Consider the following 24,315-nt stretch of genomic DNA (forward strand, 5'->3'; position numbering starts at 1 on the left):
ACTCAATAGTTTTAAACCACTGCTTAAACAACACCTTAACCAATCCTGGTTCTGCACATGCTCCTTGCAAGTTTAAAACTTTGTGTTCACCGTACAATGTTTTCCAAATACATACTCACAACTGCTCACTGAAATTACAAAAATTAAATTTTTATACATACCTTCTGCCTATACAATTCACTAAGTTCCACATGTACTTTCTCTTTAGCAACTTCTACCTCTGTAAAATCTTACAATGTATAAGCGTAACTACTGTTTGTGCATAAACATAAATAGAAATGTAACTACTCTGTGTTCAATTGGAACCTACTATAATGCAATGTAAGAAAATGGAGCGTTTTTCCCCAGGCCTTGCTGAAAAATGGGTATTATCCAGTCCCAGTAAACAAAGACAAATAAAATAAACAAACAAATAAATAAATAAACGCATTTGTTGAGTAATATTTGCTGAATTTTACATTGCCAGCATTTTTTAACTTTAACTGAAAAAAAGGAATATTGCAATAAAATGAATAATTATTTTCCCTGAATAGCTGTGAATACCTCTATTAGGGACAGATTTTAAATATTGCTCTTATAAACTTAAAATGTTGCTAGAATATCAGCATTTGTGTTAGCATGCTTTTCCTAAGGAAATGAAGTGCCAGAAAACCACAAATTGTATGAGGAGAACAAACCAAAAAATATGAGGCAAAAATCTGGACATTCTCTTAAAATCTGTGCAGATGAGAGGTATGCATGTGCTTTAAAGCTTACAAAAAAAAATAATGTACTCTGGTGCAACCTCTTGCTTCCCTGGATCCCCAAAATAGCATTGAATGGTACTGTGCCCTCTACACACTCGTGCTTGTCCACACCTACTCACACATACTTGCGTATGGGCACTCATTCACACTCACATATACACATACACTTGGGCACAGTTATATACGTATAATCACATACTCACATATGCGCACTAGCGCACATTCATATAGTAGCAGACATGCACTCCCGCACACTCACATATACACGTAATCACATACAGTAATATACATCAAATCATATACTCTAATGCATGCACTCGCTCATTCTCGCATACATGAACTCACACGCACTCGCATATACACATGCACTTGCATACAGTCACATACATGCACTTGCAAACACTGGCATACATGAAGTCACAGACACTTACAGTCAACTGGACACACACACACACACACACACATGCGGGCACACACACTTTGTTTTTCTAATGTCTGTTTTCGCTTTTCTTTGGCACAGCTTTGTTTATTTTAAAAAATTGAGGAAGGACACAGGGGCACAGTTCATGATTTTATTTAAAGGTGGGGGGTGCTCCTCGCCCTATGGTTCCAGTGCCCTTGTCTGGCATTATAAGGAGGCAATAAACTAACTGGAGTCTTTTGATGTTATTAATAATAATGGTGAATGTTATGTAACAAATCAGAAAAATAGGAAACTATGAAACCCAGTATCAATTATTCTAAAATAGTTAGTGATGAATTAAGCGAGATAAAATTTTGAAGGTGGTTCTGGCCATACATGGTGACCTTATAATGAAAACTTAGATTAATCTGGTCAAAGAACATACCCCTTTTCACACTGAAAAAAGGAAACAGTTTAATGCATTGAAACAACTCAGAGATTGTGTCAATTGTTTCTTTTCAAGTCTGTACTCAGAAGCAAGACTATCAAAGCTCAATCACAGTATTCTCAGACATAATATCTAAACTGAGCACTGCGTGCATCATCCAAATATTTAACTGAAGAAGAAGCTTGCTCTGCAAGATTCATGATGGCCAGTTTATGTCTGTTATTTGACGTATTCTTCAGCTAGAATGAGACAGAAAAACACAATCCGTTAGTATGTAGTTGCAGTAAGAAACATAGTTTTCTACCAAATAAATGTATTTTTATATTACCTATTTCCCTTTATGTATTACACAGGTATATTTAACATTATATGTTTGACTAATACTTTATTGTTTTCTATGTAAACTTCTGACTGTTAAGTTCAGGACCGGCCTTTGGTCATCTGATGCCGTAGTCAAAAGGACTCCATGGTCGCCCCCCTCACACCACCTGGTGCCCCATCCTGGCCTACCTACACCATCCAGATTACTGGAAAAGCACTCCTGCTAGAGCGGCCCCCTAGGCGGCTGCCTAGTTGGCCTATACCTAAGGCTGGCTATGGTTAAGTTCATTTAAACTGCAGAAAACTACTAACATTAACCTAGGTATGTTAAAATTGTTTGCTATATATGTTCTGAAGGGAGAAAAAATAATTGGACTGTCAGAATAAAGTTAATTTTTTTTTTTTTCCTTTTGATGTCAGGCTATGGAAAGGTCTCTGTGCAGATGACCCAAACTAGATAATATAGTCACATTTTATAGATGTAGATGTGTCACAAGCAGGGTTAAATAAAAAAACAATTTATTTTAATATTAAGAAATATAGCAGAATCAAATTTAAGAAGAAAGAAGTTGAATTTGACTATAAAACAGGCAAATATTACAGAATGGCTACAGTATTAAAGACCTTGGGATGGATAACATACTATACACTGACTAAAGAAAATGGCCACTGTAGTCAGAAAAGCTTATGAAATCATCTGATATTCAAACTCACGTCTGTTGAAAATGTGGCAGGTATTGCTCCCTACACACCTCTTTAAATCACCCCGACATTGAATATAACACTGCATTCTGCAGTTTTAAAGCCACACCTCTTTAAATCAGCCTGACATTGAATATAACACTGCATTCTGCAGTTTTAAAGCCACACCTCTTTAAATCACCCTGACATTGAATATAACACTGCATTCTGCAGTTTTAAAGCTAAACATATAAAACAATTAGAAATGATGCAAAGATTCTTAGCAAGGAAAATCCTTGAGTAAGAAAACTAGATTATGCAGACAGACTAGGGAAGATATAACTGTCCTCTGTTTACCTATACTCTCTTGATGGAAATGTTGTGTAGTTAAATTTTTATCTATTTAGTATTGTTTTCAGGTGATCAGTGTGAAAGTAACAGTCAGTGATATGTAATGTCATTGCAAATCAACAGTAAAGAACTGTGTGTGTGTGTGTGTGTGTGTGTGTGTGTGTGTGTGTGTGTGTGTGTGTGTGTGTGTGTGTGTGTGTGTGTGTGTGCATTTTCATGTGTGTGTGTGTGTGTGTGTGTGTGTGTGTGTGTGTGTGTGTGTGTGTGTGTGTGTGTGTGTGTGTGTGTGTGTGTGTGTGTGTGTGTGTGTGTGTGTGTGTGTGTGTGTGTGCATGTGTGCATTTTTTTGTGTGTGTGTGTGTGTGTGTTGAAATAGGGTTGATATTTATCTGTATAGTGCAGCATATGGTTTCTTCTGCATGGAGGCCAGAAGTACTTTTGTGATATTTAGGGGTCACTCAAGAGCTGTTCTTTGGCTCAAAAGAGGTTCAATCTATCCCAGAAACTATATAGCATATATGATAATGAAAGCCATGTCTAGACAAAGCAAAAAAGTCAATATCCCTTTACACACTCTGTTGCACCCTCTCAGAGAATATGACTCTGCCATCTTCAGTTTTAAAAAGACTAAAATATGTTCCAAAAATTCTTAACAGGGAAAGTCCATCAGTCAGAAACTTGACCGATTCAGAAAGACTAGGGGAACAGTCAACATTTTCACTGGCATATAGACTGCTGAGAATTGGTCTGTGTCTTGGTTTTAAAAGCAATAGATGACCAGCATTTATTTTAAAGTCTGTATCAGCAGCATAGACTGAGACAGTAAAACTGTGTCAGATTATGGCTTGCTGAAAATTAATATCAGTGATGGCAAAAAAGTAAGAGATACATTACACAATGACTATCCAAATGTTGGAATAGGGATTAAGGAATACAGTTTCAAAACCAAATGTGACGTTTATATGGGTGCTAAGAAATTACTATGGGAATAACAGTAACCTAAGTTTTTTAAAGGATTCTAAATGTTGGACCTCAACCTATTAACATCTTGCCAATGCTACCAGTTTGCATTTCATAGGGGAACAACTGCTTTTCCAGTTTAATATTTTGATCTAACTATTGCAGTTACCATCTCACATCTTTAACTATGTCAGGCCCACTATACAATTCAGCAAAGAAAGGTTAATTGCGACATGACTGTTCTGAAACTCTGTCTCTAGACTATTGACAAATAGAAAATGAGTTTACGATGTCATCATCCTGATATTTGCTGTGTGCAGTTCGTTTGTTTGTGTCTTTCGGCTTTTGCTGGTTAGGGGTCGCCACAGCGGAACACCGGTCCGCTAATGATTGGTAGTTGAGTTTTTACGTGCCGAGTTACCAGCACTGATGCCCAACCTTCAACGAAGGTACGCCCATTCACGCACGTCTCCACGCAGAAGACGCTCTAGCTGTGAATCGAACCGGACAGCGTCTTACTGTGAGGCGACGCATAAAATAAATATTGTTTTGTTTCATTCTTGTGTATCCGTCAACTAATGAACTTGGTATGTTCACTATTATTGCCTTGTTCTCACTACACTATTTATGCATACTTGTTGCCTTCTTTATATAAATGACTAAAACAGGTAAGAACAACAGCCTGCACATCTAGTTAGCACACAATAAATCATTAAATAAATAGAACTACAGAAGTTATGAACTCTCAGTTTATTTCGAAAGCATTTTGTAAGTTTGCCAGTTCTTACCTTACTAACCCATATTTTCTACATACTATCTATAAAGGGCCACAATGAAGAACAGTTTTGCCATTGTAAAGTTCTAGCTAAAAAAATGAAATTACATCTCAGTTCCAGACAGACGTGGTCAGTCACATTACCATATTTTCATTAGGACCCCCAGATAACCGAAGAGTTTGTACTTTACATATTAGTCACTTAAATGCAGCCCCATGTCTAGACACTGGCAAAGGTTTATTATACAAGATAAAATAAATGGGTGACAAGCTTTGTAGACCTTTGAATAAGGACTGGCGCTTAAGTAATCCTCTTAAATTTGAAGAAGTCCTATTATGGTAATTTAGCAGATGACACCTTGGTAAGAAAAAATGTAGAAGAAGGAATAGACGTATGGGCATATTTCTTCAATCACTATCCCTTATCCAACTTGAACCTAAGCCAAATTATTTAATTGCATATACTTTTTGCAAATGCATATTACACAGGAAATGTGAGAGTACAACACTTTGATCGGGGAAGTTCCACAGGCTATTAGAAGAGATTCAAGATAAGCATTTTCTATGCTATCAGAGCCAGTCTTTTAATCTGTGATGCAGTGATAAAAATCTGCTATTGCACATGCAAACACTGCAGTAAGAATGCAATAATTTATTTATGCCATGGTTCATTGGTTCATTGTTTTTTTTTTTTTGTTTTTTGTTTTTTTACAGTGAAGGATGTTTCTTTTTATTTATATGTTATTTCCTTTTGTTTAGAATTATAGACATAGTGTTAAAAAAGCATATAAGTATTTAATGACGACTGACTACAAGTTTGCAGAAAATAAGGGTACTGTTAAAAGCAAAGTCTATTTAAAGAAAAACAGATAAGAAGAAAGACGTGCAAAAGAAATGTTCAGGCTACAAGGTAATGAAACATGCAAAAACACTGGTAAATGTCTGTTGTATGTTTGTTAAAACTCCCTTGCCTGAAGCTCATAGACTATTCCTATTCATGGTTTCTATACATCCCCAAACACACTAGGCTTGTACATTTGCTCCATCCGTAACAAAATATGCAGATAATATGTTGAACATGACAGTAGTCACACTTTTCTTAAGTAACAGCAGTTACAATGTGGAAAGAATAGTTCCAAGTCCATTGTAATGAAGGGTGTTCAGCGGATGTTTTTGTAAAACTACAGCATTGGTATCAGGATCATCTGGAAGCATTTTGCACACTGACACTATTAGTAGAAACTGCCTCATTGCCTTGCTGTAAGCATCAGCATTCTTGGCATGCCTCAACTTTCTGCTAAACACAACCCAGGAAGATCAAAAATAATATACAACTGAACAATAAGAACTAGTTCAGCAATGCAGACAATATATGTAGGCTACAATGCAGTGGTCTTGAAGAAAGAAACCATAAAAGAGCAACACAAACTGTGCAGCAGGCATTAAAAAATAATGACTAGATAAGTACCCAGAATGGTGGATAAATGAGCATTACATAGACCATCTAGTCAGGCTTTTTCCTTTAGGTTTTGAAAAATGTACAGTTCGTAAATACTATCTAGCTTCATGCCTTTTCCAGCCAGTAGGACTGCTTTCATATGACCCTATATCTCTGAATCCTCTTCCCAAGTTTTACTTTTGTCAAATCCATGTTATAAATACAGATTTTTTTTTAGAAAACCTCCATTTCCTATCACAATCCATATAGTTAAACGTTTCATTATTATAACAAAATGTTTCTCTTTTCACTCTTATTTGCCATAACATTCTTTCTCCGCCTTTATCTCTTTCTCCCTATTGGTTTTGTCTAGCAAGCACATAATATAGACAAGTAGAGCTATGAGCTTCTAACAAGCTTCATTCCCTTAGTTCTGGAATTGATTCTGTCAATCTCCATTTTCCTGCTGTGTGACTAATCCACATAGCAAGATAGCACTCCCTGGCTCCCTATAAAACAGGCACTTGTGCCTAAGGTGGGTTTATCCTATTAAAAAAAATAATAGAATTAAACTAATCCAGCAGATTATGGCAACTATATGAACACAGCAATGCTAGTAGAAGGAAACAAGTCTCTCTAGTTTGCCTGCCTGACAGCTGTAGCTGTAGGCAGTTACTTACCATTCCTTTTTCTCCTCCATCTATCCCAAGATGTTTTCTCTTAAATGTATTCAATTTATTATGACATACTGGGGAGCATAGCATCTCCCAGTGCAATGAGTATGCCGGTTATTCTCATAAGGGGTAAGAAGAATAACTGTGATCATACCATAGAAAATTTAAGAGGACCCATGCATGGGTAAAGCATTTAGGAACTGCCTCTGTCCATTAGTAGTGTCGGGGGTGGGGGAGGCAGTCTTGGGGTACATTTTCTGTTTTTAATAACGTATCTCTGGGGTGCTCCAATAGTTGGATGAGTCTGGACAGATACATGCTAAAGGGGTACTCTATTTGTATCATATTTGGCATCATTGTTAAAGTGCGAGTATTCTCCCCCACCTGGTTTGGACCCCTCATATTCTCACCTTATCTCAGGATCATAACTTAAGCGGACAGCAAAACCAAAAGACAGCATTGTATGTCTCATAGTAGGAAAAAATCCTCGGTTCCACCACAGCTGTAAAAATGTTAAAAGCAGACTTTAATCTTCAGCAAAAACAACAAAAACAGGAGCTCAGTAAAATTCCTGGATAAGCGTTTCGGCTTACTAGCCTTCATCATATCATGTGTCTTAGCTATGTTCACCCTAGATTTAAAGACAAAATAAACCAATCAATGTTTCAGACACATAGTCATAACCAATGAAACTCACCAGTTTGCATACAGCATATCTCCTGTGTCTTGCTGTGAACCAATCATTATTGTATCTCAAAATATCAAATGTCTGATATCCTAGTGGCAAAGCTATCCAATAGCAACAAGGTTAATGATTTGCATACAGCATAAATCCTGCTTCTTGACGCATCCAATCATATTTATGCCTTCAGATATCCAATCTACAATTTTCTTGCCCTGTAGCTATCCAATACCATCGAAGGGACTAAGTTCCTTTAGTTGCCAGAGCATATTGTCACTCAATTCATTCAGCAATATGCAGTACTTCATAAAAGCAAGTAGCACATATATTACAGTTTTATAAGTGCAATAGCACTAGTATTCTTGCATATAAATTCCTATTATGTGCATAATTCACAGTATAACAAATTAATACATATGCCCTTGTGGTCTTCAGAGTGACATACTTTATGCCTCCTGAAATATTCTTAGCTATTTGATCTTCACATGCTCAACTGTATCAGGAAAATCCATCAAAAATTTGGTCTAATCTACAGAAACAAAAAATTCTTGTCAAACAAGGCTAAAAATCTCTCTTTGTAATGCCTGCCTTCTCCCTAGTGTCTTCCACAGTTCACAAATCTTTACCAACCTGCAGACCTCACTTAACTAAACTAGAAATCAATTATAACAAAGTTGCCAGATTAGCTGCAAATCCAATCAATAAATCCCACCACTGTCTCTCTGTTAACATCCTAAACTGGTTAGAATTTCCCCAACAACTACTTCTCTTTCAGATGCAGGTCATGCATTCCATCCTATATAAGCCCTCCTTCTGTCCAGATATCTCCTCACTTGTCTCTGTATACACACCTCCAAGGACTCTCTGAAGCTCTGACCAAAATCTACTACAAATCTACAAAACAAAAAGCACTATAGGTCAAGTCTTATACAGCTACTCCCCTTTCCTCTCTTTGAACAAGCTTCCCCTGGCCATTAGAAGTATAAACTACCCATAACAATTCAAAACTGCCCTCAAACATTTTCTACATAGCACTAAGTCCTGCCCCTTTAATCACCCTCCTTTAACTGCCTACCCTCACCCTGTCACCAGTTCTAACCACCTCAACTGACCCTCTACAAATGCTCTTCTAATTTATCCCACTTCCAAACTTACCTTTTCTCTCTCATCCTTCCTGACAAAACCCTACCCCCTAAGGTAACCCTGCATCATGCTTACGTCCTCTACTGACTACTAAATCTCAATCACTGATACTTCTATTACTGAATATAAATTGCTTAAATGGTACCAACTGACAAAATGGTCTCATCATTTTCCCTGCACTAAATGTATAAGTGAACACACCTTACAACTTTTCTTCTGCTGTTAACCATGTTACTATCTTCCAACTAGTTTAGTTAACTGCTCTTATTGCCTGTTCAAACTCATCTCATATTAACTAATGCAGTGTACTGACTGATGACTCAAATGACTCATCATTTTCAATTACAAATTTTGGATCTAGTATTCCAGATATTGTACTATTTTATATTTTTGTGTATAACTGTGGAACTCTTTGTATTCTTTCAGTTGTATACTATTGATTAAATACTCTATTTGTTGTATTACTTTATTATTTGTAATTGTGGAACTTTTCTCCCAGGGCCTCTGCTGAAAAAGGGCAATAGCTCAGTCAGATTAACCCGGTCAACAAATGTCAAATAAATAAATAAATATTTAATGACTGTCCTAATGAGGGCTGAGTAAAGGGGGATAATGACATCCCTAGATTTAGACACAATCCCTTTGTTTATAAGCTGTGCAATATAGAAGGAGTTTCTTAAAACAATAGACACGTTGGTCAAAATTTGGTTCACTGTCCATATAAGTTCCCATATCCCAAATGACTGGGTCAGCTCATCAGAGTTTATTGTCCATGTTGTTGTTCCCTGGAGTAGATGACTTCCCAAAGGATACAATAATTAATTTTTTGGTATTTGGTTTCGGTTGATGTTTTTGACACTAATTATTTATTTGGGGCAAACCTTTCTGCAGGATGGCTAAATAATTTGGGGATTCAACAACTGCTCCTTACAGGCAGTCATCTACAAACGTAATCAGTTCGAGTTCTCTGGTATTCGCTATTATTTCAGAAAAGTAAATGTTAAACAGCAAAGGCCCCAGCACAGAACCATGAATGACTGGCCTCTTTGTGGAGGTAACTTTCCCTGTTTTGATTATCTGCATCCTATTTGTAAGCCAGTTGGCAATCCAACCGATTTATTTTGTCTAGCCACACTACCTATGAAAATTTTAAATAAGTCAGTCTTCTTTGCACACTTTCAGATATTGTTGGGTGTTTTCTGTAGCATTTTGCTGTGAAAACAATATTTTTTCAAGTATATTTTATTCAGCTGCCCTGTTACAACTGTCAAAGTTATTTTTTAGTTTGTCCCATGGGTGAGTCCGTAATCAATTCTTTGATTCAGGCAGAAGCATAGAAAAGTTCGTTGTCTCATTGTCCTTCCATAGATACTAAAGGAGTCATTGGAGTTTACTGTCTACATATGTTTTATGAACCAGAAGAAGGGATGTGACTGTATCCAAAACTGTAAACCACAAAACATGAGTAAAAGCCAAGAGTTTCAAATGCAAACCACGATATCCCAAAAGAACACTGCTGCAGGATAACGTACTCTTCCGGATTTGTTGGGCGCTTTTTCCCTTATTTACCTCATCATACACTTCTGATGACATTCATAAGGAACACAAATGCTCCATAAACCTCATCATACACTTCTGATGACATTCATAAGGAACACAAATGCTCCATAAACCTCATCATACACTTCTGATGACATTCATAAGGAACACAAATGCTCCATAAACCTCATCATACACTTCTGATGACATTCATAAGGAACACAAATGCTCTGTAAATCTGGAAGACTGCTTTATCCTGCAGCAGTATTCTTTTGCTTTATGTATCCCAGAATGTTTTTGGGAAGAGATATAACAACGTGGGGTCCCATGGCCACTGCTGTATGCCATTTGATCCCCATATTTGAGGAGTGGGACTTAATGGCTACCTTCTTAGTACTAACTTTACTATGCACAGGATGGGAATACATTTCACTCAAAGGTATATCTTACCTTCTATCCTGTTACTAATTTTCCTGGACTGAATATCAAGGTGCATCTAAGGGGTGCAGAGTACGCACTGTGGGGCTGTCAGGGCATTGATTTTGTTTGCAGATGACATTGTCATCTTAATCTGTGGCTGTGACCTCCAGGATTCACTGCAGTACTTTACTGTGGTATCTGAATTTGATAGGATGAAAATTAGCACCTTCAAGTCAAAGTCATGGTTCTCTTCCAAAAAAGTAGACTGGTTTCTCCAGGTAAAGGGGGAATCAGCTACATTAGGTGAAGAAGTTTAAAGATCTTGGCGTAAAGACAGAGATACTTAGATCACCCAATGGACTGTTGTTGTAGCAACTGTACTGTAGATATCATACATGACTACTTTGTTGAAGTGAGACTTCAATCACAGGACAAAGCTCTTAGCTTGAAAGTCATTCTATGTCCCAGTCTCACATATGGTAATGATCCTTGGGTAGTGATGCAAAAGACAAGCTTGTGGATACATGGAACATGATGTCATTCACAGAGCATCTGAACTCAATCTGTGGTCAGTCTGATGGGCTTTGCAATCCAAGACTCAGTGTACAGCCTCTGCTCCTCTGTGCTAAAAAGACTCAGTTGAAGTAGCCTGAGCATCTTGTCAAGATGTCCCCTGAGACATGAGAGGTGAAACAGGCATAGCTAGAGGAAGGAGACTCTACAGCAAATCCAAGAAAAGGTGGAGGAATTATATCTAACGTGTGAGTGCCTCGGGATCCCAGAAGATGAGCTGCAATGGATTCCAGGATGTAGACAAGTCTGATTTACTCATCTTGTGACCACCATGACTCTCAGAAAAAGGTTATAAAATGATGATGACACTCATAACCCAATCAGTCCATTTAATGCACAGTTATCTATAAAAAAGAGAAATCAAAAACGAAATGTTAAACTGCACAATAACATTTTTTATTAAAGATGTACAGCAATATGGCATTACATGGTACTGGCATCCCACTAATGACACCATTTTTAATGACCTAAACTCACCCCTTGGGTGCAGGAAGAATGAGAGAATGGCATTACTGTAATGGACCATTATGTTCTCTCCTTGTGAGTGTATATGTCTGCAATCTCCCTCTAAATGGTACCACCCATGAATGTTTTAGTCAGCCTAAATCCTGACCCCAGACCACCCATCTTCAGCACTACCTCTCGTCTGAAGATTAGTGAAAGTGTGTGCAGTGGATATATACCCTCCCAAAGATGGGCCAGCACATCCTCCTTGCCATTGCTATAGTGTTATCAATCAATTGGATGTTAGCAGAACTCAGATTCTCTGGACTGTAACCAGGCCTTTATTCATCTATGCCACCATTGCTGGGTAGAGGGGCTACAATTATATAACACAATATCATCAATATAAATTAACATTTTAGCTTTCAAACAATCTGTTTGCTTATGGAGCGATAGTTTCTAGGGTCAGTAGTGGCACCACCTTTGTGCAAGGGGATGACAATGGCAGTTCTCCACTCTGCTGGAATGAAGCCTGTACTTAGGCTGTGGTTGAATAGGGTGCTCAATGGCAAATCTAGTTTTTGCTAGAGGTGGTGTAGAATACAGCCTGGGATACTATCAGGTCCCATAGAAGCTGTGTTCTTTGCATTGGATAGGGCCTTTAAAACTTGATCTACAGAGATGTGAGGTGAGGGACAAGTATCGGGGATGTGGAATGGGCCTTTGTGGGATAGGGGGGTGAAGTTTGCCCTGAACCTATCTGCTAGCAGGTTGGCATTGAGACACTCTTTGTATCAGTATCCAATTGACTTGAATCTATAATATATTCTACACCAAAATACACACACACGCGCACACACACACACACACACACACACACACACACACACACACACACACACACGAACACACACAAACACACACAAACACACACACACACATACACACATATACACACATATACACACATATACACACACACACACACACACACACACACACACACACACACAAACATACACCGGTTTTACCAGTTTTCAACATCAAGGGCAGCACTGGAGAAGTTATGAAGGCCTTGACCAAACATGTTGCATATTAGAGTGCGTTTCTGATAATAGATGCATACTTTACAGGCAGGAAGGAGAAAATTATGTAAAGCTAAAACTAGCTGTATTTTAGGCTTCAGCTTATTAACTTGCACTTTGTGTGTGTGTGTGTGTGTGTGTGTGTGTGTGTGTGTGTGTGTGTGTGTGTGTGTGTGTGTGTGTTTACCTGTAACCCTAGAGGGATAGATGAGGAAGAGTTCCATCTTTGAGTGGAAACACATGTATTTAGCAAACTGAAACTGCTATCCAGGAAAGAAGGGTTGGATAAAAGCTGCTGTACCTGTGAAGTTTGCCTCTCCTTTGTGGAAATCTGTGGGACTGTTACTGTGTGAAGTAATAAAGAGAGATACATTTAAGCACTGAGAAAATCTTTGTGTGGACTTTATTCCATAAGAACAAAGCCATCTTAAACTATGTTACACAAAGCTGTAAGTACTGTTTTAAAGACTGTAGTTCATTTAAGGTTTCTGTCTCTACCTGTTTCACTAAGAAGAGATGCATTGTAGCTTTAATCAGATGATACAGATGTATAACAAACTTAAAAGTGGATCAGCTCTGGACTGGATCTTCACCAGCTAAATAGAGAAACATATGCTGTAACTCAGGATCCTTTGTTTAATGACTAACATCTTCTAACTGCATGCATCTATTCTAAAAACATATCCAGTGATCTCCTGTAGATCCCTCCTCTTCTGCGACAGAATATCTTCAGTACGATCTGTAGAAAATAGAATGGACCTGAATCCTTCCGCAGTTAGAATGTGCTCATCTTTGTATCACTTATTAAGTTTACTTTGTTCCACTTCAGGAAAATATCTTCCCTAAATGTGCTAGACATTTTCAGTGCACTACAGTTATTTGTATGAGTAAGGAGCTGAACTCTGTTACAAAAAAATAAAACGTATGTATGGAAAATTGTTTAATTTTTCACATGATCTCTCCAATAGGTTACAGTATGTTGTTTACAGATGATGCTAATGAATAACTTAAGCTGTGAATTGTAATGTTTTAGAAAAAAGAAAAAGAAAAATGGTTAACAAACTATCCTTGAACCAACTGGCAACAAATATATTAACTGGAAGGAATAACTTTTGCAAAGTTCTGAATTAGTGTAACTCAGACTCAAAATTAAATTGAAGATTATTGCAGATTCCTTAAGTCTGAAGCCCCAAATATACAATTGACAAATCTGTCTCACAGCAACAAAGTGATACCAGTCTAGTTACATCACTGATTCCAATCTCGTTGCATCATACTACACAGTTATGCCACATTACTGATACGATGTACACAAACCTGAACATTGGTAAAGCCATGTCACCACCACAGATTTTCCCATGTCTCTGATATGATTTATACAAATATGACCATGTTCTTTTTCATTTACAAAAGTTTTCCAATTCTGGTTATGACTCTTTCCTTCTCCTTAAACTTTCTGAAAATACTCTCAGCTCAACCATCCTTAGATCCTTCCTTTACTACTTCAGTTAAGATCCTTTAGAGACTACGTATTAAATATTTTGCTTTCCTCTGCAACTTTTTTAAGGTCTCCCTTGAGTTTAATAACACAGTGTTTACTATTTTCTGAATATTAATCCTCTCATCTGAGATAGGATGACAACGGGGGAAGCATCCATCCTAGCCACTCCATCCCCCTGAATGATCAATCAACAGGGATTACATTCAGCTTTAACAAAATTCAACATTGGCAGCCAACTCAGTGGCATAGAGGAATAAGCACCAACTGTAACACAGGTGACCTGCTAGAGCTTATGTAGGAGCCATGCAGAGGCAGTTCTGGCTTGCCACTTGGATATCACCAAATGGGAACATTAGGTTTTGCACTTGTGGAGTATAAGCTTGTATGCATATGTGTATGTTCTGAGACGGAATACAGAGGTATGCTGTCTGTGGCTGTCAGCACAGAAGTGGTGCTCAGTGAACCTCAGCAAGAAAGTAGTGAGCACTCCATTGGGGGTGGTAGACTGCCCCACTAGACTGCTAAGCTGGTGTGCTCCCTACCACCCAACTCTCACCATGGCAGAATTAAGTGGACTAATAAGGCACCATAGGCAGAAATGAGTGAGTCATAAGGCCCTCATCTAGCCAAGCAATAGCTGACTCTCTCACCTCTGACAGAATGAATGGACCAGTTAAACAAAGGTCAGAGAGCCATCAGGCATGTCTGTTGAGGGACAAAAAAAAAAAAAAAAACAAAATAAAGAAAGGAAAAAATGCAGTGCGATTTTCTGACCTACCATCTGCTTTTAAACCTCCGTGTATGAAAGTGAACTACAGATCTTACAAAGTAAATCCCCATATCGTTAAAAGAGAGCACATTTTCCCAGACATGGTGACCTTTATTATCATCGTACAAAGCTAGCTATTTTCATTCCACTCAGCATAAACAATCTATCCGACAAATGTTATATTATAGCATGCTGCAGGTATTAAAAGTGCTTTGTGCATATAAAGTAGCTTTGGCTAAAGCATTTTTATTTCTAAAGAGATTATGCTGTTTTTTGTTTCCAGAGATCGTTCAGTAACTGACATAATTTACATAAATTCACCCATATGGATATCCGTCTAAAAAACATACCAAGCCAAAATAGCATAATTACTTATACTAGTTAAATTGAATGGTCAACCACAAAAAGATTGAAATTGGTATGTTATTTCAAGGAGTATCCTAAAGTTTATCTTTTGCCCATCAATGGAACATGTTTAGCCCAGTGTGTACACAATGCAGAAATTTCCCAACCTGGTTATAATATATACACATATATATATATATATATATATATATATATATATATATATATATATTTTTTTTTTTACTTCTTGCTTAATATTTCTCTCATTGCATATTGATCATCAGCCCTCTTAGACTATTCTTTCACCCATCCCTGAGGGTGGGTACTGATTGAGTAGGACCATGATTAAGGCAACTGTCAGTGGTGACTCAGGATTTTTCTTTTATGTCCTGTCAACTTGTGCCACCTATTGACAACCCATGAGTTTAGCATGCAGTGGGTGTCAGCACTGCATGACCTGTCACTTCTCCAAAACTGACATCTATGTGCAGGATGTCCCTGCCCATCCAGAGTTACCACATGGTTGCTCTCCCTGTCCCTACTAGAAAAAGCAGACCATGCATTCACCCAAGAAAAGGATTTCCCATCATCGCCTCTTGTGCTGTCAAGTCTCAAACCACTAATCAGATTGAGGTCACATGGGCATAGTCAGGGCATTATTGCTACAGTAAACAAGCACAGACTTACTTTAATATTCTTAAATGAAGTAGAAAGCAAAGGTGCATTACATACCCAGTCCCTATCCTTATCAACAACTCATTTAACAAAAGCCACATCTGTTGAGTATGAAAACAACACTTCTTATACAACTGCACAAACAAGCACATTGACATCCCTTAAAAATAACAATGTGTCTATTCACAATTACTACTCTTAAATAACTATAAACGTATGAACTACATATCTCATACTGAATACATTATAAACGTATCCCTCACGCAGATACAACATGTTTTCATACCTAACCAAAGTACTGGCAACTGCTTTCTTTGACATCAATACCTTTCCTCACAAGTAGATCTTGGCAAAATTGTTTCTCTCTCTCTCTCTCTCTCTCTCTCTCTCTCTCTCTTTGGGCCTCTCTAGAGCATTTGGACCTGTCTACAACATTTGAAACAGCAAGTCTAAGGGAAACTACTTAAAATTATTTTATTATAAACCACTATAGGATGCTGGTGAAAAGACTTTATTAACAGTCTAGTGCAGTGGTGCACAACGTCCAGCCCCGGGGCCAAATCTGGCCCTTGATGCAACACCATCTGGCCCCCAGAGGGTAACCAAAAATTTTTTAAAAAAGTGAAAAAAATGCTATGCCTTACTCCAGTCATACAAGCTTTCCAGCATGCGCTTACTTACCTAATTGACTGCAGTTGCTCACACCTCTCATTTTAGCTGCAAAGTAACTATTCTTTGCTGTTTATAACTTGTAGTCTGTTAACAGTAGTAACTTTCTGCAAGAGTTTGTAATAAGTCATGGCTGCAAGCCAGAATAAAGTTAAATGCAAAGCTGATGTAGAAAATATGCAATTTCATGACTGCTGTCTTAGGTAAAAATGTCAGTCACCAGTACCTGTCGTTAACTCGTAATGACTTACTATGTTTTGAGGTGGCCTGCAGATGCGGTTGTGCACCACTGGTCTAGTGTTTCAGCAGCCCCATACATTCAAAGACTCTTACTTAAAATCCTTGCACACTTTAGTCTATCATTCAGTGCCCATAGATTGTTTATGTCACACAGATGAGCGATCTCGTCTTGAAATCTCAGCTGGTTGTAAACAAGGATCATTTCTAGATCTTCATCTCTTTCTGATATTTGTTAATGATATTAAACTTCAGTGCTGCAATTCTAATGCAGCATGATGGCAACTGGACTATTTTACTTGGCAGGTGAGTCAATTGTCCTTCTCCATTCAAAATTTTTATGTAGTATCTAGCTGACCCAATCATATGTCATCAGGTCATCACAAAGTTCAGAATGGTTACAGCATGGTGTAAGGCTGGTGTACAACTTTGGTAATTATTTCCAGTTCGGAGACAGCACTGCCACAATGCTGTACCACAAAGAGACGCATTACAGTGGTGGGCTGTCCCTGTGGCCTACCACAAACGTTGATGAGGCATTCTGAGTGAGTGGCCTATGCTAAATAGCCACGTCTTTTCCTCTGGAAATGCCAGTGATATAACCTTGACAATGCTGAGCAGTTCTGTCACTCAAATGCAGTAATAAACATGGCCAAAAGACCCCATTCACCCACTTGTGTTAGAGATAGGTGCCAGGGAGTTTAGCAGACAGATAGTGTTGGGTGTGTGTGTGTGTGTGTGTGTGTGTGTGTGTGTGTGTGTGTGTGTGTGTGTGTGTGTGTGTGTGTGTGTGTGTGTGTGTGTGTGTGCGTGTGGGGACTGTCATACCTCTTCACCCCCCAGACTAACAACCAAGTCATACAACATTGGGGGAAATGCTAGACACCAGGGATGACTCTTTATATTTTGCTTTAATGGTATTCAGGATATTAACAGAACATTTTGCAGCATGAAAGACATGGGGAGGGAGAAGCATGAGACACAATGGATAAGTCATTATATGAAGCCTTAAAGGTACGTATAAAAATGTAAACCCTGTACCCTCAACACTCATGCACAGCATTTGAGAACAGAATTATTTTTTGTAACACCACTAGACACCAGAGATAGCCCTTACAAATTACCTTAACTATTTTGGGGGAAACTTTATATTAAAAGTGGGGGGATTCAAACCCTGCACCCTTAACAGAGTAAGCAGGAACCTTAACTGTCTACACTAACCAACAAGCTCCAGTCTGAGGATTTTTTTTTATATAATAAGACATATGAAACTGTAATGTCTGAGAATATTCACTGATTACCACAGTCTGTGAGTTACAAGGGGCTAGGCACTAAGCGGCAACAGCTGGACAGTCTGTAAGATCAGGGATGAGAGGGCTAAGGTGTGTTCCTGCAGGGAGGGCTTCATGGCAAAGCTGGTAGGGGCAATAGATGACACCAGGGAGAGTTCTGAAACTGTTACTTAGACTCATGTTAAAAATAATAGAGCAGCATGCCTATTATCATGATGCACTTTAAGAACAAGAATAAAACTGTAATATCTGTTATGATGATACACGAGGGACAGGAGAAAAAAAATAAGAAGCTACATCGGGGTGTTGTGTCAATTCAGGAGCATGTAAAAGTGTGTGTGTGTGTGTGTGTGTGTGTGTGTGTGTGTGTGTGTGTGTGTGTGTGTGTGTGTGTGTGTGTGTGTGTGTGTGTGTGTGTGTGTGTGTGTGTGTGTGTGTGCGTGTGACAAACTGAATGGAGGGGTGCATGTGCCAATCCAATGCAATGCATGTGCCATCAGTGCTGACTACCGGAGGAAAGTGTTGATTTGCAATCGAGGTGTTTAAGTACAAGTCAGAGCTATACAAATTAGCCAATAATGAGATCTTTCCTCATTGCTGCTAACCTCTTTGAATGTCGTTTTTTTGTATTGTGAGAACTGCCCCTCTTGGCCTCAGCTTTTACTGGCAATGGTGGGTTTTTTTTGTGCTGTTCAGATGATCGCTCAGTTTGTAAAGGCATGTTTTACAGTGTAGAGACATTTGTATGATTGTTTGAAAGGTATGAAGTCTATCAGAAGGCCAATGTGTAAAGGAAATGAGTTATAAGTATTGGCTAAGAAGTGGCTGGGAGCTCAGTCACCAATTCCAGATGATATTTTTTTCACTGATAGCAGCTTATGTCTATTGGAATCTCTCAAAGTTCTGTTGCTAGAGTAGAATGGCAAGAATTAGCTGAGGAAAGGGCATGTGCAGTTATATATGATTTTATGTGTGAAAGTAATTAACTGGACAACAAATGTCCAGCATTCACATTGAGCTACAGAGCAAAGGTCTTTGCACTGTGGGTAGCCAGTATTAGCACAGTTAAGTAACATATAAATGCTCATGCCTTTTACATGCAGGATGAATATATTCTGCTACATAAATTCCAGAGCTCAGTCAAATGAAAACGTAATTGTATAATCAGAAGAAATGCCTAAGGTGAACATTACATTTCATTAACAGCTGTACTGAACATGATTAAATTACAGATTATTCTATAAAATAGAAAGTTTGCGTTGTTTTCTTGGTGGTTCAGGATCTTTTGCTTACTCATGTTATACCCGATGGAATGACGGCGTGCAGGGTATCAGCAGGATTTTGCATACAGCTACAAAGCATTCTTGGTAAAGAAAAATCAAGTTATGTCTTCAGTGGCGTAGACATTTATTCATGTTATAGTGCCCTGAAAAGGGGTCTTTTTGACTCAGATGGCATATCCTGGTTAACAAACAACATACATAAAGAAAGAAAGAAAGAAACTTCTGATACTCACAGCATAAATAAAGGTAGTTTACCTGCAATATCTAGTTGGTAGTAAGAACATGGGCCTATTGCAGCTGCCTCAACAGAGAGCTATAATAACAACCTGATTATGGCTCTAGATGTCGAGGAATGCGGGTAGCACACATACATGTAACAGCCTGATTATGGCTCTAGATGTCGAGGAATGCGGGTAGCACACATACATGTAACAGCCTGACCTGATTATGATGTGAGATGAAAATGTAGCACACACACACACAACATCCTGATTATGACTCTAGATGAACTAGAAAATAAAGGTAGCACACATACATGTAACAGCCTGATTATGACTAGATGGCAAGGAATGCGGGTAGCACACATACATGCTCTGTTTACATACTCCATCTCTTTTGATGATATATGTGATACGTTGCATGCTTAACAACAAAATAAACACACAAAATAGTCTGTTTTCTGTACCATAAACAGCACAGCGTGGTCATGCATATGATAAGGGGAAGTTCCCAGCTCTCTGAGGTTCTTAAATCAACTTGCTGCTATCATGAGATCTTTAAAATGAAAAATATACCATGTTGAAGAACCACTGAAAACTCTACTCACATATCAGTCAACTGTGGCAGTTCAAGAAACATTTAAAGTTAGGAATACTAAACTGGGGGAAGGAGGTGGAAAGAGAGAGAGAGAGAGAGAGAGAGAAAGGAAGAAGCTTTGAACAGCAAACAAGGGCAGGTTACCAGTCTGGAACACCAGAAAAAAATGAGTTGTTTAATTGAAGAAGATGGGAAAATAACAGCTAAGAAAGTGCTGAAAGTGATAGGGATAGAAGAGGATAACATTCAGGGTCTCCATGGACCCTACCCCAGGATCATCAACAGGGCTACTGTCACACTGGATGAACCTGGGAAAGAGCTTTTCAATGAATTCTCTAAACAAGGGGTTGCCATAGAGGACTGAAAGCAAATAGTGTCAGTATCCATGTTCAAAGATGAAGCAAGGGGGCAGCCCTGTGAAATTCAGACCTTTCAACCCAATATCAGTAGTGAGTGAAACAGGGAAGTTAGTTCTTAAATTAAAAAGCACAGGTTTCCTGGAGCAGAATGGACTGCTTGATTATTTCTAGAGTAGATTAATGGCAGGTACATCCTGTCAGAATAACATGTTACGGTTTTGCGACTAGACTTTGGGAAATGTTATCAGCAACCTGGTGAGTGTGATTTAGATGGACTACAGTAAACTGACTTGATTCCACAGCACAGACTTCTTGCAAAGGTAAAGAAGATGGGAGTGGGTAACAAAGAGATCACACTGCAGTAAACAATCCAGAGAATGACAACCAGGTTAATAAGGGAATAGAGGAAATGTCACATGAAGACATGCTTGGGAACTCAGCCTTTTTACTTCAGAAGAGGAAACATTAAGGCGCACGATGTAAGTATATAAGCATTAAAAGGGAAGTTTGTTTCTAAAAGGGACACATGTCAGGATTCAATTGGAAAGGAAGGACAGGACAAGTCTGAAGTTACATGAGTCCCAGCTTATAAGCACACAGTTCAGCCTGAACATTAGGAGGAACTTCTTGACAGAGAGAGTAGTAAGCAGGTTGAATGGAATGCATCAATGATTAGTAGAGGCCAGGATAGATAGGATACTTTGAAAAGTATGGGATAGCTGGAGTGAGATTGGCAGGAAAAGGAAAGGAAGGGAAGAGATAAGGAGAGCTACTTAGGCTATCTACAACACTCAGGCACAAAAGCCTCACAGACTCCTTTTCCAGCTTCCTGAGATGACAATGATGTAGATGTAGCATCATCTTAGGATTTCCATGAGTTACATTTCTGCATGGCAATAGTACATTGCTGTATACATGTGTTTTGGCCTAAAGAATAATTTCTTAGAGTGTGTTGTGCTCTGTACAAAGTTGCTTACAACTCCTATGTCTGAAAATAGCTTCACATATATAAAATGCATTACAAAAATATGCTGATGAAGATATTAATAGCACAGAATATTGTGAATAGTTCTGTAAGTCAGTTAAGGACAGTTGATGTGAGTGATGTATATTCATAAAACAATTCACAGTGACCTGTGTCACAAATAATTTTGTAAAAATAAGACCCACGTTATCGTGGAAATGTTAACATCATCATCATCAATAATCTTATAAAAGCAATCATAACATCTTACCTTCTGAGTCATTTTACAAATTAAAAAAAGAAATGTAAGACAAACAAAGCCCACAGTTGGAACATGCAATGTAGGTGGCACAAGAGACATATCAGGAAGCATTATTTCATAAAAAGGGTGGTGGGTGATGTAATGGCCTTTATGGAAAGGTAGCAGTGCTGCAAACAGTGAGTGAATTCAAGAATGCATGGGTGAGACATATGACCATCTTTATAAGGACTGAAGTGGTTAAGATGGAGAGAGGTACTTTTTCTGTTTATGTTGAAAGACTGAGGGAAAGCTGATGTGGTACATCATGCAGATGGCACAGTTTAATATTTACATCTCCAGGTCTTAAGGATGATTAATATTAACTTTAGATAGAACTGTAACAATCTGAAGATAGCTTCCCAATTACAAATTATATATTATTACTTCCAGTATAGAGCTTGTTCTGTCAGTGAAAAAAAAACATCTGAGTGTAACAGATTATACTTAATGAAAATGTTATCTGCCACTAAGACCGAGACTGAAATGCTTCTTTATCTTAAATATTTAAGATTTAATGTTGATAAGTCCATTATAATTATTAACTCTACAGATTTTTACAGACTGTCTAGATTTTGGCCTCATATTTTTGGTCCGTTTTTCAGAAAAATTGTGTTTTTCTGGCAAACTAGTGGAAAATCATTAAAGACTGAAGTTAAAAAAAAATAATGACAGACATCTGAGTTTCAGTCTTCATACTATTCAGAAACTTCATGGTAATGTATAGCCTGTTATTCTATCAATTAAGTTTGTAAGAGCAATATTTAAAAATTGTCCCTATTTTTGGGCCTTTGCCTCACTTTTATTCATGGCTTTGTCTACATTTCTTGCTCTAAGAATTTGAGAGGTTTGAAGTCCATATCTGATTACCCGATCTAAACTCTTAATATAGTTCTAGAGCTGTCACTGAGTAAAACTATGTATGAGTTACCAATTATTATAGTGATATCAATTTCATCAGGTAGGCAATTCATCAAAACTGCTCAGTTTCTCTAAAGTGGTGCAGTCTTTGATTTGGTATATTTAAGTAAGAGGGGTATCGGAAGGCAGGGGGCAACCCCTCCAAAGTATTCTAGGTTATGCCACTTTGAACAGAGCATTTTCAACATATTTTTCTTGTTAAAACTGCTCTCAGTATAATGGACCTAGTTTGTTATATGTCACCCAAAACTTTAAAAATAGTACAGTATCTAGCACTTACCTGTTTCTTCTCTTATAGCTTTGTGGAGTTATACTAGTATATATTCCATTGACTGTTTTACAGTCAGCATAATGACAGGGCTCTATTCTAAAACCTAGCTTAGGGTATACAAAGTTCGTACCTGCGTGTATATATGTACAGGCAGTACAACTCCTGCATGTATATGTACCTCCTCTATCTGATCTAAGAGTTGTCCTATTTAAACTAGATTTGCAACAAAGATGGTTCCTTTAGAGTCTTATTATTTCGAAAGCTAAACTTAGGTTTGTCTCCTACTGTCTCCTTCAACCCATCCAAAGTAGAGAGCATGTTCCAGTTTTTATTGATGACATCGCAGATCATATTTATATTACTAGCGTATGTTAGAGTTATTCTCAAGGCATTACTACTCTCATTAGGGATCTGTCGTGGTATCTCACTACTCTCAACAACACTACCTACGTGTGGATCACATACTGTTGCATCGTTGGTAAAATATGGTTTACACCTACCATGTCTATCTTTCCATGCCTCTTTGATGTACCTATCTAAATCTTTACTTTTATAACCCCTTTCTATGAAATCCAGTTTAAGGGACTTAATTTGTGATAAAGAAATCAGGGATAGATTTGATAGGGAAGATGAACATAAACTCTTCCACAATATGTGTAAAGAAGAGTATGACGCATTGAAAGAACTGAGAGAATTAGCTTGCATAGAAGTTAGACCGGCTGATAAGTGTGGGGGAGTAGTTATTTTAGATAAGTAGCTGTATCACAGACAAATGTATGTTCTTTTAAGTCAAAGTGATACCTATGAATGTATATCAGTAAATACAGTTCATAGGTTCATAGATTAGTACTAAGCTAACTGCCCTTGCGAGCCATTTTAAGCCTAGCCAATTATCCCTTGTGAGACTCGAACCCTGCACCTTGTGTTTGTAAGGCAAACATCTTAACCATTAGGCCACCTACCCAACATTATAGCTGTTATGGATAGAATAGCATTTCTGACCTTTGACCTATTAATAACTAACATGATATCAGAGCCACTCTTTGAACATTTCTCAGTTGAAAATCCAGTGATACCAATTGTATATGGTTTGCCAAAAGTTCATAAATGTCTTAATACTCCACCCATGTAACCTATAGTCACTGTCAGAGGCTGGGCTACGGAACCCCTATCCATTTTTGTTGAGAAGAATTTACATTACGTATTAGAAGAGTGTGAGCCTGTTTTAAGGG

At 38.0% G+C, this 24,315-nt stretch overlaps 1 protein-coding gene across 1 annotated transcript in view; it reads left to right on the forward strand.

Moving 5' to 3' along the window:
• The window catches only part of LOC122789955 (TNFAIP3-interacting protein 3-like), a 371,383-nt gene that overhangs the window by 158,919 nt on the left and 188,149 nt on the right, over positions 1 to 24,315 (forward strand). The gene's annotated exons all lie outside the window — the stretch shown is intronic.

This window comes from Protopterus annectens, chromosome 15.part0, assembly GCF_019279795.1.
Source record: "Protopterus annectens isolate FY-2018-M chromosome 15.part0, PAN1.0, whole genome shotgun sequence".
Taxonomy (NCBI): domain Eukaryota; kingdom Metazoa; phylum Chordata; order Ceratodontiformes; family Protopteridae; genus Protopterus; species Protopterus annectens.